Source organism: Oncorhynchus keta, unplaced genomic scaffold, assembly GCF_023373465.1.
Source record: "Oncorhynchus keta strain PuntledgeMale-10-30-2019 unplaced genomic scaffold, Oket_V2 Un_contig_14354_pilon_pilon, whole genome shotgun sequence".
NCBI classification, from domain to species: Eukaryota; Metazoa; Chordata; class Actinopteri; order Salmoniformes; family Salmonidae; genus Oncorhynchus; species Oncorhynchus keta.
In genome coordinates, this window is record NW_026278693.1 from 3793 (window position 1) to 20350 (window position 16558).

The 16558-nt window shown below is 47.1% G+C and overlaps 1 long non-coding RNA gene across 1 annotated transcript; it reads left to right on the top strand.

Annotated features, from left to right (window-relative positions):
• Positions 1–13608: 13608 nt before the first annotated feature.
• On the top strand, positions 13609–16247 carry LOC127918509 (uncharacterized). Its single transcript, XR_008100290.1, has 3 exons — positions 13609–13775; positions 15146–15563; positions 15982–16247. It is a non-coding gene; the product is annotated as an uncharacterized LOC127918509 (long non-coding RNA).
• The last annotated feature ends 311 nt before the right edge of the window (positions 16248–16558 follow it).

Here is a 16558-nt window from a genome sequence, read left to right on the forward strand (position 1 = left end):
TGTATTGACTCTCTACCCGGTAGGTTCCAAAGGCGGCAGCAGTCTTCTCAGAGTGGCTGAGTCTGGCACCTCCTAAAGGTCAGCTGCACATGACAGGGGGTGTGTGTGTGTGTGTGTGTGTGTGTGTGTGTGTGTGTGTGTGTGTGTGTGTGTGTGTGTGTGTGTGTGTGTGTGTGTGTGTGTGTGTGTGTGTGTGTGTGTGTGTGTGTGTGTGTGTGTGTGTGTGTATCTCGAGACCTTGTGAGTTAGCTGTACTTTCTTAACCTTTTAGTGAAACAGTTTTCAGTTTTTAGTCGGAACTCTTGAAGTTGATTCTCTGAACCAAAGTGACATGTTCCAGCAACAAAGAGGTCACAGCCAGTTACACACACACACACACACACACACACACACACACACACACACACACACACTACACACACACACACACACACACACACACACACACCACACTCTACTGTCCAACACTAATCCAGCCAGTACTGTACCCATCCACCTCTACTGTCCTGATCCACCAGTACTGTACCCATCCACCTCTACTGTCCTGATCCACCAGTACTGTACCCATCCACCTCTACTGTCCTGATCCACCAGTACTGTACCCATCCACCCTAGTCCTGATCCACCAGTACTGTACCCATCCACCTCTACTGTCCTGATCCACCAGTACTGTACCCATCCATCTCTACTGTCCTGACCTTCCAGTACTGTACCCATCCACCTCTACTGTCCTGATCCACTAGTACTGTACCCATCCACCTCTACTGTCCTGACCTTCCAGCCATTACACATGGTCATCCCTCCTGCCTCTGGTCTGGTGGACTCACTAAACACAAATTCATCTTCTGTAAATAATGTCTGAAATTCGGAGTGTGCCCCTGGCTATCTGTACATTTTAAAAACAAGAAAATGGATCCGTCTGCTTTGCTCAATATTTATTTGTATTTATTTTTATTTCACCTTTATTTAACCAGGTAGGCCAGTTGAGAACACCTTTATTTAACCATGTACGCCAGTTGAGAACACCTTTATTTAACCAGGTATGCCAGTTGAGAACACATTTATTTAACCAGGTAGGCCAGTTGAGAACACCTTTATTTAACCAGGTAGGCCAGTTGAGAACACCTTTATTTAACCAGGTAGGCTAGTTGAAAACACCTTTATTTAACCAGGTAGGCTAGTTGAGAACACCTTTATTTAACCAGGTAGGCTAGTTGAGAACACCTTTATTTAACCAGGTAGGCTAGTTGAGAACACCTTTATTTAACCAGGTAGGCTAGTTGAGAACACCTTTATTTAACCAGGTAGGCCAGTTGAGAACACCTTTATTTAACCAGGTAGGCTAGTTGAGAACACCTTTATTTAACCAGGTAGGCTAGTTGGAGAACACCTTTATTTAACCAGGTAGGCTAGTGGAGAACACCTTTATTTTAACCAGGTAGGCCAGTTGAGAACACCTTTATTTAACCAGGTAGGCCAGTTGAGAACACCTTTATTTAACCAGGTAGGCTAGTTGAGAACACCTTTATTTAACCAGGTAGGCTAGTTGAGAACACCTTTATTTAACCAGGGAGGCTAGTTGAGAACACCTTTATTTAACCAGGAGGCTAGTTGAGAACACCTTTATTTAACCAGGTAGGTCAGTTGAGAACACCTGTATTTAACCAGGTAGGCTAGTGGAGAACACCTTTATTTAACCAGGTAGGCCAGTTGAGAACACCTTTATTTAACCAGGTAGGCAAGTTGAGAACACCTTTATTTAACCATGTAGGCAAGTTGAGAACACCTTTATTTAACCAGGTAGGCCAGTTGAGAACACCTTTATTTAACCAGGTAGGCAAGTTGAGAACACCTTTATTTAACCAGGTAGGCAAGTTGAGAACACCTTTATTTAACCAGGTAGGCTAGTTGAGAACACCTTTATTTAACCAGGTAGGCTAGTTGAGAACACCTTTATTTAACCAGGTAGGCTAGTTGAGAACACCTTTATTTAACCAGGTAGGCTAGTTGAGAACACCTTTATTTAACCAGGTAGGCTAGTTGAGAACACCTTTATTTAACCAGGTAGGCAAGTTGAGAACACCTTTATTTAACCAGGTAGGCAAGTTAAGAACACCTTTATTTAACCAGGTAGGCTAGTTGAGAACACCTTTATTTAACCAGGTAGGCAAGTTAAGAACACCTTTATTTAACCAGGTAGGCAAGTTAAGAACAAGTTCTCATTTACAATTGCGACCTGGCCAAGATAAAGCAAAGTAGTTCGATACATACAATGACACAGAGTTACACATGGAGTAAAACAACCATACAGTCAATAATACAGTAGAAAAATAGGTATATACTGTATACAATGTGAGCAAGTGAGGTGAGATAAAGGGAGGTAAAGGCAAAAAAAATACAGCACCGTGTCCACCCAGCACCGTGTCCACCCAGCACCCTGTCCTCCCAGTACCCTGTCCTGACAGCACCCTGTCCTCCCAGCAACGTGTCCTCACAGCACCCTGTCCTCCCAGCACCGTGTCCACCCAGCACCCTGTCCTCCCAGTACACTATCCTGACAGCACCCTGTCCTCCCAGCAACGTGTCCTCCCAGCACCCTGTCCTCACAGCACACTGTCCTCCCAGCACCGTGTCCTCACAGCACCCTGTCCTCCCAGCACCCTGGTCTCACAGCACCCTGCCCTCCCAGCACCCTGTTCTCCCAGTACCGTGTCCTCCCAGCACCCTGTCCTCACAGCACCCTGTCCTCCCTGCACCCTGTCCTCCCAGCACCATGTCCTCCTGCACCCTGTCCTCCCAGCACCGTGTCCACCCAGCACCTGTCCTCCCAGTACCCTGTCCTGACAGCACCCTGTCCTCCCAGCAACGTGTCCTCCCAGCACCCCTGTCCTCACAGCACCCTGTCCTCCCAGCACCGTGTCCTCACAGCACCCTGTCCTCCCAGCACCGTGTCCTCCCAGCACCCTGTCCTCCCAGCACCGTGTCCTCACAGCACCCTGTCCTCCCAGCACCGTGTCCACCCAGCACCCTGTCCTCCCAGTACCCTGTCCTGACAGCACCCTGTCCTCCCAGCAACGTGTCCTCCCAGCACCCTGTCCTCACAGCACCCTGTCCTCCCAGCACCGTGTCCTCACAGCACCCTGTCCTCACAGCACCGTGTCCTCCCAGCACCCTGGTCTCACAGCACCCTGCCCTCCCAGCACCCTGTCCTCCCAGCCCCCTGTCCTCACAGCACACTGTCCTCCTGCACCCTGTCCTCCCTGCACCCTGTCCTCACCGCACCCTGTCCTCCCAGCACCCTGTCCTCCCTGCACCCTGTCCTCCCAGCACCCTGTCCTCCCAGCACCCTGTCCTCCCAGCACCCTGTCCTCCCAGCACCCTGTCCTCCTGCACCCTGTCATCACTGCACCCTGTCCTCCCAGCACCCTGTCCTCCCAGCACCCTGTCCTCCCAGCACACTGTTCTCACAGCACCCTGTCCTCCCAGCACCATGTCCTCACAGCACCCTGTCCTCCCAGGACCCTGTCCTCACAGCACCCTGTCCTCCCAGGACCCTGTCCTCACAGCACTGTGTCCTCACAGCACCGTGTCCTCACAGCACCCTGTCCTCCCTGCACCCTGTCCTCCCAGCACCCTGTCCTCCTGCACCCTGTCATCACGGCACCCTGTCCTCCCAGCACCCTGTCCTCCCAGCACCCTGTACTCATGGCACCCTGTCCTCACGGCACCCCTGTCCTCCCAGCACCCTGTCCTCCCTGCACCCTGTCCTCCCAGTACCCTGTCCTCCCTGCACCCTGTCCTCCCAGCACCCTGTCCTCCTGCACCCCTGTCATCACGGCACCCTGTCCTCCCAGCACCCTGTTCTCACAGCACCCTGTTCTCACAGCACCCTGTCCTCCCAGCACCCTGTCCTCACAGCACCTGTCCTCACAGCACCCTGTCCTCCCAGCAGCCTGTCCTCACAGCACTGTGTCCTCCCAGCACCGTGTCCTCACAGCACCCTGTCCTCCCTGCACCCTGTCATCACGGCACCCTGTCCTCCTGCACCCTGTCATCACGGCACCCTGTCCTCCCAATACCCTGTCCTCCCAGCACCCTGTCCTCCCAGCACCCTGTTCTCACAGCACCCTGTCCTCCCAGCACCCTGTCCTCACAGCACCCTGTCCTCCCAGCACCCTGTCCTCACAGCACTGTGTCCTCCCAGCACCATGTCCTCACAGCACCCTGTCCTCCCAGCACCCTGGTCTCACAGCACCCTGGTCTCACTGCAGCGCCTCAAATCTACAGTATATTTAAACAGCACCCTGCCATCACAGCACCCTGTCCTCACAGCACCCAGCCCCCTCCCAGCACTCTGTCCTCCCTGCACCCTGCCCTCCCAGCACCCTGTCCTCACAGCACCCTGTCCTCCCTGCACCCTGTCCTCCCAGCACCCTGCCCTCCCAGCACCCTGTCCTCCCTGCACCCTGCCTTCCCAGCACCCTGCCATCACAGCACCCTGTCCTCACAGCACCCTGTCCTCCCAGCACATTTTCTTCAACCATACCTTATTCTTATTCAGCTTTTCATATTGGACATAGCTTTCATTAAGAGATTTCCTTTTCTTTCAACTCTATCAGACGATACCTGCATCTTTCGATGTCGTCTCAGCACAGCAGCACCATCTCATTCACAATACATTAGGTTACCTCTTCAGTTCAATTAAACCTTGGTTTAGGTAGGGAAGTCCCATTTAGGCCAACGTCTCTTAGGGGAGACAATAGGGGAGGGTCCGGGTGGGCGTCTGTCCATGGTGGCGGCTCCGGCGCGGGACGTGGACTCCACTCAATCAATGTCTTAGTCCCTCCTCCTCGCATCCTAGGATAGTCCACCCTCGCCGCCGACCATGGCCTAGTAGTCCTCACCCAGAACCCCACTGGACTGAGGGCAGCTCGGGACTGAAGCAGCTCCGGACTGAGGGGAAGCTCCGGGACTGAGGGGAAGCTTCGGGACTGAGGGGAAGCTCGGCACTGAGGGAAGCTCAGCACTGAGAGGAAGCCCAGCACTGAGAGGAAGCTCAGCACTGAGAGGAAGCTCAGGCAGGTAGTTGGCTCCGGCAGATCCTGGCTGGCTGGCGGATCTGGAAGAGTCTGGTTGACTGGCGGATCTGGAAGTGTCTGGTTGACTGGCAGATCTGGCAGAGTCTGGTTGACTGCGGATCCTGGCTGCCTAGCGGATCTGGAAGATCATGGCTGACTGGCGGATCCTGGCTGACTGGCGGATCCTGGCGGATCTAGCTGCTCTGGCTGCTCCATGCAGACTGGCAGCTCTGGCTGCTCCATGCAGACTGGCAGCTCTGGCTGCTCCATGCAGACTGGCAGCTCTGACTGCTCCATGCAGACTGGCAGCTCTAACTGCTCCATGCAGACTGGCAGCTCTATGCAGACTGGCAGCTCTATGCAGACTGGCAGCTCTGGCTGCTCCATGCAAACTGGCAGCTCTGGCTGCTCCATGCAAACTGGCAGTTCTGGCTGCTCCATGCAGACTGGCAGCTCTGGCTGCTCCATGTCTGACAGCTCAGGCTGCTCCATGCAGGCTGGCAGCTCAGGCTGCTCCATGCAGGCTGGCAGCTCTGGCTGCGCTGAACAGGCGGGAGACTCCGGCAGCACAGGAGAGGAGGAAGGCTCTGGCTGCGCTGAACAGGCGGGAGACTCCGACAGCTGGAGAGGAGGAAGGCTCTGATAGCACTAGACAGGCGGGAGACTCCGGCAGCGCTGGAGAGGAGGAGGCTCTGGCAGCGCTGGACAGGCGGGGAGACTCGAGCAGCACAGGAGAGGAGGAAGGCTCTGGCTGCGCTGAACAGGTGGGAGACTCCAGCAGCGCTGTAGAGGAGGAAGGCTCTGGCTGCGCTGAACAGGCGGGAGACTCCGACAGCGCTGGAGAGGAGGAAGGATCTGATAGCGCTAGACAGGCGAGGCGCACTGAAGGCCTGGTGCGTGGTGCTGGCACTGGTGGTACTGGACCGAGGACACGCACAGGAAGCCTGGTGCGGGGAGCTGCCACCGAGGACTGGTGTGTGAAGGTGGCACAGGATGGACCGGACCGTGAAGGCGTACTGGAGAGCCTGGAGAGCAGGACTGGCACATGACATGCAAGGCTAGGTAGGTACACAGGAGGCCTAGTGCGTGAGGCTGGCACAATTTTGACCAGCCGACTAACACGCACCTCAGGACGAGTATGGAGCGCTGACCCAGGTGCCATCAAATCCCCGACATGCTCCGTCGGGCGAATATCGTACCTAAAGCACCAACCTAGCAACTCCTCATAACTCTCTCCACTTTCCCGATTAACTCCTTCACAGTCTCTGCTTCACTCACCTCCAACACCGGCTCTGGTTCTGGTCTCCTCCTTGGCTCCTCACGATAAACAGGGGAGTTGGCTCAGGTCTGAACCCTGACTCTGCCACACTCTCCCTGAGCCGCCCGCAATAAATTTTTGGGGCTGACTCTTGGTCTTCCGTCCGCGCCGCCATGCTTGCTTTGCCAACTCCATTCTCCGATAACCTGCTTCGCACTGCTCCAGCGAATCCCAGGCGGGCTCCGGCACTCTCTCTAGGTCGACCGCCCACCTGTCTATCTCCTCCCAAGTTGTGTAGTCCAGATATTGTTGCTCCTGCTGCCGCTTTTGCTTCTCCTCATACCAGCGCCTCTCAGCTCTCGCCGCCTCCAGTTCTTCTTTGGGGTGGCGAAATTCTCCAGGCTGCACCTTGGGGCAGCTACACTCCCCTGGTTTAGCCCAGGGTCCTCTCCCATTGAGGATTTCCTCCCATGTCCAGAATTCCTTATTACGTATCTCCTGCTGCCGCTGCCTGTTGACACGCTGCTTGGTCCTGTTAGGGTGGGTGATTCTGTTACGGTTTTCTACTATCTCCTCCTCTGATGAAGAGGTGTAGCAAGGATCGGACCAAAATGCAGCGTGATGATGATTCATGATATTTTAATGAAGGAAAAAAATATACATGAAGAAACTACAAAATAATGAAATGTGAAAACCGAAACAGCCCTATCTGGTGCAAACACAAAGACAGGAACATTCACCCACAAAACACTCAAAGAATATGGCTGCCTAAATATGGGGTCCAATCAGAGACAACGATACACACCTGCCTCTACTTGAGAACCACTCCAGACAGCCATAGACTTTGCTAGATAACCCCACTAAGCCATACACCCAACACCCCACAAAACCCCAAGACAAAACACACCACAATAAACCCATGTCACACCCTGGCCTGACCAAATAAATGAAGACAAACACAATATATTACGACCAGGGCGTGACATATCCCTACCTCTCCCTCAACTGTAACCAGCGTGTTATATTATCCCTACCTCTCCCTCTACTGTAACTAGCGTGTTATATTATCCCTACCTCTCCCTCTACTGTAACTAGCGTGTTATATTATCCCTACCACTCCCTCTACTGTAACTAGCGTGTTATATTATCCCTACTTCTCCCTCTACTGTAACTAGCGTGTTATATTATCCCTACCTCTCCCTCTACTGACACTAGCATGTTATATTATCCCTACTTCTCCCCTACTGTAACTAGCGTGTTATATTATCCCTACCTCTCCTCTACTGTAACTAGCGTGTTAGATTTTCCCTACCTCTACCCTCTACTGTAACTAGCGTGTTAGATTTTCCCTACCTCTCCCTCTACTGTAACTAGCGTGTTATATTATCCCTACTACTCCCTCTACTGTAACTAGCGTGTTATATTATCCCTACCTCTCCCTCTACTGACACTAGCGTGTTAGATTTTCCCTACCTCTCCCTCTACTGTAACTAGCATGTTATATTATCCCTACCTCTCCCTCTACTGTAACTAGCGTGTTAGATTTTCCCTACCTCTCCCTCTACTGTAACTAGCGTGTTAGATTTTCCCTACCTCTCCCTCTACTGTAACTAGCGTGTTATATTATCCCTACCACTCCCTCTACTGTAACTAGCGTGTTATATTATCCCTACCACTCCCTCTACTGTAACTAGCGTGTTAGATTTTCCTAATACATACACAGGGTAATTTGTCTCCTTTCCTAAGTAGTGCACTATATATGTATAGAATATGGGGCCATTTGGCAGGCAACAACAGCCCTATTTCCTATGTCCAGGAAGAGATGTATGTGGGATATCACGGTGTCAGCCTGAGTTCCTAATGGTGGTCTTTACAGACGTTGGGAAAACACTGGCCACAGCAGGCAGTGTTTGTGTCCAGGCGCACCACAGGGAGGCATGCAGTGGTGTAGGGTGTGTGGGCAGGGAGGGGTGTGTGTGTGTGTGTGTGTGTGTGTGTGTGTGTGTGTGTGTGTGTGTGTGTGTGTGTGTGTGTGCGTGCGTGCGTGCGTGCGTGCGTGCGTGCGTGCGTGCGTGTGTGTGTGTGTGTGCATGCTTGCTGTACGTGTGTGTTTTTATAAATCCCCATCCCCGACTGGAACCAGATACAGTCATGTTATTCATTAGATATTCCTCTTGAGATTCGTGAAAAATACTTTAATTCGACCTGACAATCAGACGCCACTGTTTTCAGGCTGTCAGTACATCCCTACAGATGTCGGATCTTAATTTGATCTCTCTTCTGTTTGGTGATCATTTTCCTGCAAACGTGTAGCGTATTAGAAAGTGTACTGTATCATCTAGGACTGTGTCTGACACTCTATTTCCTCACGAAATAGCACTGCTTTTTATCAGACGCCCTGGTCTAAAGGAATCCCTTACATAGGGAATAGGGTGCATGGGCCCTGGTCTAAAGGAATCCCTTACATAGGGAATAGGGTGCATGGACCCTGGTCTAAAGGAATCCCTTACATAGGGAATAGGGTGCATGGGCTCTGGTCTAAAGGAATCCCTTACATAGGGAATAGGGTGCATGGGCTCTGGTCTAAAGGAATCCCTTACATAGGAAATAGGGTGCATGGGCTCTGGTCAAAAGGAATCCCTTACATAGGGAATAGGGTGCATGGGCTCTGGTCAAAAGGAATCCCTTACATAGGGAATAGGGTACATGGGCTCTGGTCTAAAGGAATCCCTTACATAGGGAATAGGGTGCAACGGCCCTGGTCTAAAGGAATCCCTTACATAGGGAATAGGGTACATGGGCTCTGGTCTAAAGGAATCCCTTACATAGGGAATAGGGTGCATGGGCCCTGGTCTAAAGGAATCCCTTACATAGGGAATAGGGTGCATGGGCCCTGGTCTAAAGGAATCCCTTACATAGGGAATAGGGTGCATGGGCTCTGGTCTAAAGGAATCCCTTACATAGGGAATAGGGTGCAACGGCCCTGGTCTAAAGGAATCCCTTACATAGGGAATAGGGTGCATGGGCCCTGGTCTAAAGGAATCCCTTACATAGGGAATAGGGTGCAACGGCCCTGGTCTAAAGGAATCCCTTACATAGGGAATAGGGTGCAACGGCTCTGGTCTAAAGGAATCCCTTACATAGGGAATAGGGTGCATGGGCTCTGGTCTAAAGGAATCCCTTACATAGGGAATAGGGTGCCAGCTCAGACTCCCCCTGATGTCCAGCCTGATCTTCTATGGTCAAAGGTTAACCAGAGGTTCTTATTAATTTAATATTTGAATCAAGTCCTGCTCTGCTCCACTTCTTTTTTTGTATGTTTACTTATTCCTATTTGTTTTTCCAAGGCTACTCTCGTTCCTAAGTTAAGTTAACATTGCTTTCTTCTTTCGCCCTCGTCAGCAGATATGAGCTAAATCATCCCCTCAGGGAACCAACTAGGTCATGCAGTTAGTGTGTTTGTTACGTCCCAAAAGGCACCCTATCCCCTTTATAGAGCACTACCCTATGGGCCCTGGTCGAAATTAGTGCACTACATAGGGGATAGGGTTCTATAGGGCCCTGGTCAAAATTAGTGCACTACATAGGGAATAGGGTTCCACAGGGCCCTGGTCAAAAGTAGTGCACTACATAGGGAATAGGGTTCTATAGGGCCCTGGTCTAAAGTAGTGCACTACATAGGGAATAGGGTTCTATAGGGCCCTGGTCTAAAGTAGTGCACTACATAGGGAATAGGGTTCTATAGGGCCCTGGTCGAAGGTAGTGCACTACATAGGGAATAGGGTTCTATAGGGCCCTGGTCTAAAGTAGTGCACTACATAGGGAATAGGGTTCTATAGGGCCCTGGTCAAAAGTAGTGCACTACATAGGGAATAGGGTTCTATAGGGCCCTGGTCTAAAGTAGTGCACTACATAGGGAATAGGGTTCTATAGGGCCCTGGTCTAAAGTAGTGCACTACATAGGGAATAGGGTTCTATAGGGCCCTGGTCTAAAGTAGTGCACTACATAGGGAATAGGGTTCTATAGGGCCCTGGTCTAAAGTAGTGCACTACATAGGGAATAGGGTTCTATAGGGCCCTGGTCTAAAGTAGTGCACTACATAGGGAATAGGGTTCTATAGGGCCCTGGTCTAAAGTAGTGCACTACATAGGGAATAGGGTTCCGTTTGCTCCTCTCGGATCTGACTCAGACTGGATGGAAAGAACACCTTGTTTTTCTTACATTTAGTTTTCTTTTTAACTCCAGGTTCTTTATTAATACAGCTGATAGACTTCCCAAGACCCTTAACAGTGTTTTAACAGCAAGATTGAAATCTTACAGCAAGTATAAGTGTAAATGGTGTGTTTTTTTTTGTGTTTTATTTTTTTAAACCTGTACTGTACTTTACATAGGTCATGCGGTGAATGATGAGGACTGTGGGATTATCATGAAGGCTTTAATGTAGCCTTTTCATTTCAGTTCATTTTTGCATTTCTATCTGCTAATTATTTTTTATTTTTTTTAAAGAGCATCAAGGATATTGAAGTGGTCAAATTATATTATATTATAAGGATCTCTCCTTTAGCTAGATAAGGTAAATGGGCTTTGGAAAATGGAAGACAAATAAAATCAAATCAAATGAAATTTTATTTGTCACACACACACATGGTTAGCAGATGTTAATGCGAGTGTAGCGAAATGCTTGTGCTTCTAGTTCCGACAATGCAGTGATAACCAACAAGTAATCTAACTAACAATTCCAAAACTACTGTCTTATACACAGTGTAAGTATAAATATATAATGTTCCATTATGGACATACTGCTAAATTTAACTTTAACCATGACGTTGAAATCTTCTAGCGCTTGTAAGTGGTGTCTTCTTAAACCTGTACTGTACTTTATATAGTTAATTAGGTGAATAATGAGGACTTTGTACTGTGGAATTATCACGAGGACTTTAACGAAACAGCGACACTGTTCATTTCTAACATAAAATAGTAAATGTGCCACTTCAAACAGAGGCCAGAAAGGAGTTTCAATACAACTGTCACATTCTGACCATAGTTCTTGTGTGTTTTCCTCATTTTAAGGTTGGTCAAGGGTGGGCATTCTATGTTGTGTGTCTAGTTTGTCTATTTCTATGTTTGGCCTGATCTGGTTCTCAATCAGAGGCAGGTGTTAGGCATTGTCTCTGATTGGGAACCATATTTAGGCAGCCTGTTTTGTGTTGGGTTTTGTGGTTGGCTGTTTCCTGTCTTTGTGTTCTCTGCACCAGATAGGACTGTTTCCTGTCTTTGTGTTCTCTGCACCAGATAGGACTGTTTCCTGTCTTTGTGTTCGCTGCACCAGATAGGACTGTTTCCTGTCTTTGTGTTCGCTGCACCAGATAGGACTGTTTCCTGTCTTTGTGTTCGCTGCACCAGATAGGACTGTTTCCTGTCTTTGTGTTCGCTGCACCAGATAGGACTGTTTCCTGTCTTTGTGTTCGCTGCACCAGATAGAACTGTTTCCTGTCTTTGTGTTCGCTGCACCAGATAGGACTGTTTCCTGTCTTTGTGTTCGCTGCACCAGATAGGACTGTTTCGTTTTTTTGCCACATTTGTGATTTTGTATTTGTGTTCATGTTTTTAGTGTCTCTTATTAAAAAAATATGAACTCTAACCACGCTGCATTTTGGTCCTCCTCTCCTTCGACGGAAGAAAGCCGTTACAACAACAAGAATCTCGTGAGATGGGTTTGGAACATGCTAAACATCGTAGCTGATCAGGACCTGGACCTAAGCTGTGGACTAAATAGGGAATAGATACTATTTGTAAATAGTAAATACCACTCAACATACATATGGAAGGGGTAGGAGGGCGAATTAGCTATATATTTTCGGTTAAACTTTCAGGTAGTACTAAACATTGAAATGTAAAACTACAGAATAATTTCGTAAATGAACAGAAGTAAGAATATTATGTTTTAGTGTTACTGCTTTCTAACCCCTGAGAAAATCACTTAAAGTACTTTAATTAATACAACCCCCCCGCCCCCCACCCCCCCCCCCCCCACACACCCCAAATTACAACTGTTTATAGCCAGAGAGTTAATTAAAAGTCCCCTAATTGGATTAAAGACCATCTTCCTAAACATATTTTAACATACTGTAGCAAATTGAAAAAAGTATTCTTGATTAAAACCTAACTAAAACTATGCCTTTATGCTATTCACGTAGTATGAAGTCTGGTCAGCCCAAACTGAAAAAGAATGTTACCTAATTTTATACTTTTATTTTTTTATTCCACTATTTGGATGATAATTTTTTTTATAAACTTATTTGTACTTCATTTAATATATTTGACTGTTATTTTACAGAAATCCAAGCCTCAACATACAAGAAGAGAGGACAACTGTTGCTTTATTCTGGAAAACCCAAAACGGGAGGTCTGTTCATTTCAAAAGGGTTTCAAATCACATAAAATAAAATATTAAAAACTATTTACATCACTGGAAATTAAACAAATGTCATTATTATAATATAATAAGCATCATTACAACATATCAAATCAAAGTTTATTTGTCACGTGCGCCGAATACAACAGGTGTAGTAGACCTCACAGTGAGATGCCGAATACAACAGGTGTAGTAGACCTTACAGTGAAATGCTGAATACAACAGGTGTAGTAGACCTCACAGTGAAATGCTGAATACAACAGGTGTAGTAGACCTCACAGTGAGATGCCGAATACAACAGGTGTAGTAGACCTCACAGTGAAATGCTGAATACAACAGGTGTAGTAGACCTCACAGTGAGATGCCGAATACAACAGGTGTAGTAGACTTCACAGTGAAATGCTGAATAAAACAGGTGTTGTAGACCTCACAGTGAGATGCCGAATACAACAGGTGTAGTAGACCTTACAGTGAAATGCTGAATACAACAGGTGTAGTAGACCTCACAGTGAAATGCTGAATACAACAGGTGTAGTAGACCTCACAGTGAGATGCCGAATACAACAGGTGTAGTAGACCTCACAGTGAAATGCTGAATACAACAGGTGTAGTAGACCTCACAGTGAGATGCCGAATACAACAGGTGTAGTAGACCTTACAGTGAAATGCTGAATACAACAGGTGTAGTAGACCTCACAGTGAAATGCTGAATACAACAGGTGTAGTCGACCTCACAGTGAAATGCTGAATACAACAGGTGTAGTAGACCTCACAGTGACATGCTGAATACAACAGGTGTAGTAGACCTTTCAGTGAAATTCTGAATACAACAGGTGTAGCAGACCTTACAGTGAAATGCTGAATACAACAGGTGTAGTAGACCTCACAGTGAAATGCTGAATACAACAGGTGTAGTAGACCTTACAGTGAAATGCTGAATACAACAGGTGTAGTAGACCTTACAGTGAAATGCTGAATACTACAGGTGTAGTAGACCTTACAGTGAAATGCTGAATAGAACAGGTGTATTAGGCTTTACAGTGAAAAGCTGAATACAACAGGTGTAGTAGACCTTACAGTGAAATGCTGAATACAACAGGTGTAGCAGACCTCACAGTGAAATGCTGAATACAACAGGTGTAGTAGACCTTACAGTGAAATGCTGAATACAACAGGTGTTGTAGACCTTACAGTGAAATGCTGAATACAACAGGTGTAGTAGACCTCACAGTGAAATGCTGAATACAACAGGTGTTGTAGACCTTACAGTGAAATGCTGAATACAACAGGTGTAGTAGACCGTACAGTGAAATGCTGAATACAACAGGTGTAGTAGACCTCACAGTCAAATGCTGAATACAACAGGTGTAGGTAGACCTTACAGTGAAATGCTGAATACAACAGGTGTATTAGGCTTTACAGTGAAAAGCTGAATACAACAGGTGTAGTAGACCTTACAGTGAAATGCTGAATACAACAGGTGTAGTAGACCTCACAGTGAAATGCTGAATACAACAGGTGTAGCAGACCTTACAGTGAAATGCTGAATACAACAGGTGTAGTAGACCTCACAGTGAAATGCTGAATACAACAGGTGTAGTAGACCTTACAGTGAAATGCTGAATACAACAGGTGTAGTAGACCTTACAGTGAAATGCTGAATACAACAGGTGTAGTAGACCTCACAGTGAAATGCTGAATACAACAGGTGTTGTAGACCTTACAGTGAAATGCTGAATACAACAGGTGTAGTAGACCGTACAGTGAAATGCTGAATACAACAGGTGTAGTAGACCTCACAGTCAAATGCTGAATACAACAGGTGTAGGTAGACCTTACAGTGAAATGCTGAATACAACAGGTGTAGTAGACCTCACAGTGAAATGCTGAATACAACAGGTGTAGTAGACCTTACAGTGAAATGCTGAATACAACAGGTGTAGTAGACCTTACAGTGAAATGCTGAATACAACAGGTGTAGTAGACCTCACAGTGAAATGCTGAATACAACAGGTGTAGTAGACCTCACAGTGAAATGCTGAATACATCAGGTGTAGTAGACCTTACAGTGAAATGCTGAATACAACATGTGTTGTAGACCTTACAGTGAAATGCTAAATACAACAGGTGTAGTAGACCGTACAGTGAAATGCTGAATACAACAGGTGTAGTAGACCTCACAGTGAAATGCTGAATACAACAGGTGTAGTAGACCTTACAGTGAAATGCTGAATACAACAGGTGTAGCAGACCTTACAGTGAAATGCTGAATACAACAGGTGTAGTAGACCTCACAGTGAAATGCTGAATACAACAGGTGTAGTAGACCTTACAGTGAAATGCTGAATACAACAGGTGTAGTAGACCTCACAGTGAAATGCTGAATACTACAGGTGTAGTAGACCTTACAGTGAAATGCTGAATACAACAGGTGTAGTAGACCTCACAGTGAAATGCTGAATACAACAGGTGTAGTAGACCTTACAGTGAAATGCTGAATACAACAGGTGTAGTAGACCTTACAGTGAAATGCTGAATACAACAGGTGTAGTAGACCTTACAGTGAAACGCTGAATACAACAGGTGTAGTAGACCTCACAGTGAAATGCTGAATACAACAGGTGTAGTAGACCTCACAGTGAAATGCTGAATACAACAGGTGTAGTAGACCTTACAGTGAAATGCTGAATACAACAGGTGTAGTAGACCTTACAGTGAAATGCTGAATACAACAGGTGTAGTAGACCTCACAGTGAAATGCTGAATACAACAGGTGTAGTAGACCTCACAGTGAAATGCTGAATACAACAGGTGTAGTAGACCTTACAGTGAAATGCCGAATAAAACAGGTGTAGAAGACCATACAGTGAAATGCTGAATACAACAGGTGTAGTAGACCGCACAGTGAAATGCTGAATACAACAGGTGTAGTAGACCTCACAGTGAAATGCTGAATACAACAGGTGTAGTAGACCTCACATTGAAATGCTGAATACAACAGGTGTAGTAGACCTCACAGTGAAATGCTGAATACAACAGGTGTAGTAGACCTTACAGTGAAATGCTGAATACAACAGGTGTAGTAGACCTTACAGTGAAATGCTGAATACTACAGGTGTAGTAGACCTTACAGTGAAATGCTGAATAGAACAGGTGTAGTAGGCTTTACAGTGAAAAGCTGAATACAACAGGTGTAGTAGACCTTACAGTGAAATGCTGAATACAACAGGTGTAGTAGACCTCACAGTGAAATGCTGAATACAACAGGTGTAGCAGACCTTACAGTGAAATGCTGAATACAACAGGTGTAGTAGACCTCACAGTGAAATGCTGAATACAACAGGTGTAGTAGACCTCACAGTGAAATGCTGAATACAACAGGTGTAGTAGACCTTACAGTGAAATGCTGAATACAACAGGTGTAGCAGACCTTACAGTGAAATGCTGAATACAACAGGTGTAGTAGACCTTACAGTGAAATGCTGAATACAACAGGTGTAGTAGACCTTACAGTGAAATGCCGAATAAAACAGGTGTAGAAGACCATACAGTGAAATGCTGAATACAACAGGTGTAGTAGACCTCACAGTGAAATGCTGAATACAACAGGTGTAGTAGACCTCACAGTGAAATGCTGAATACAACAGGTGTAGTAGACCTCACAGTGAAATGCTGAATACAACAGGTGTAGTAGACCTCACAGTGAAATGCTGAATACAACAGGTGTAGTAGACCTCACAGTGAAATGATTACTTAATAAAGGCTCTAACCAATAGTGCGGAGAAAGGTGAACAACAGGTAAAAAA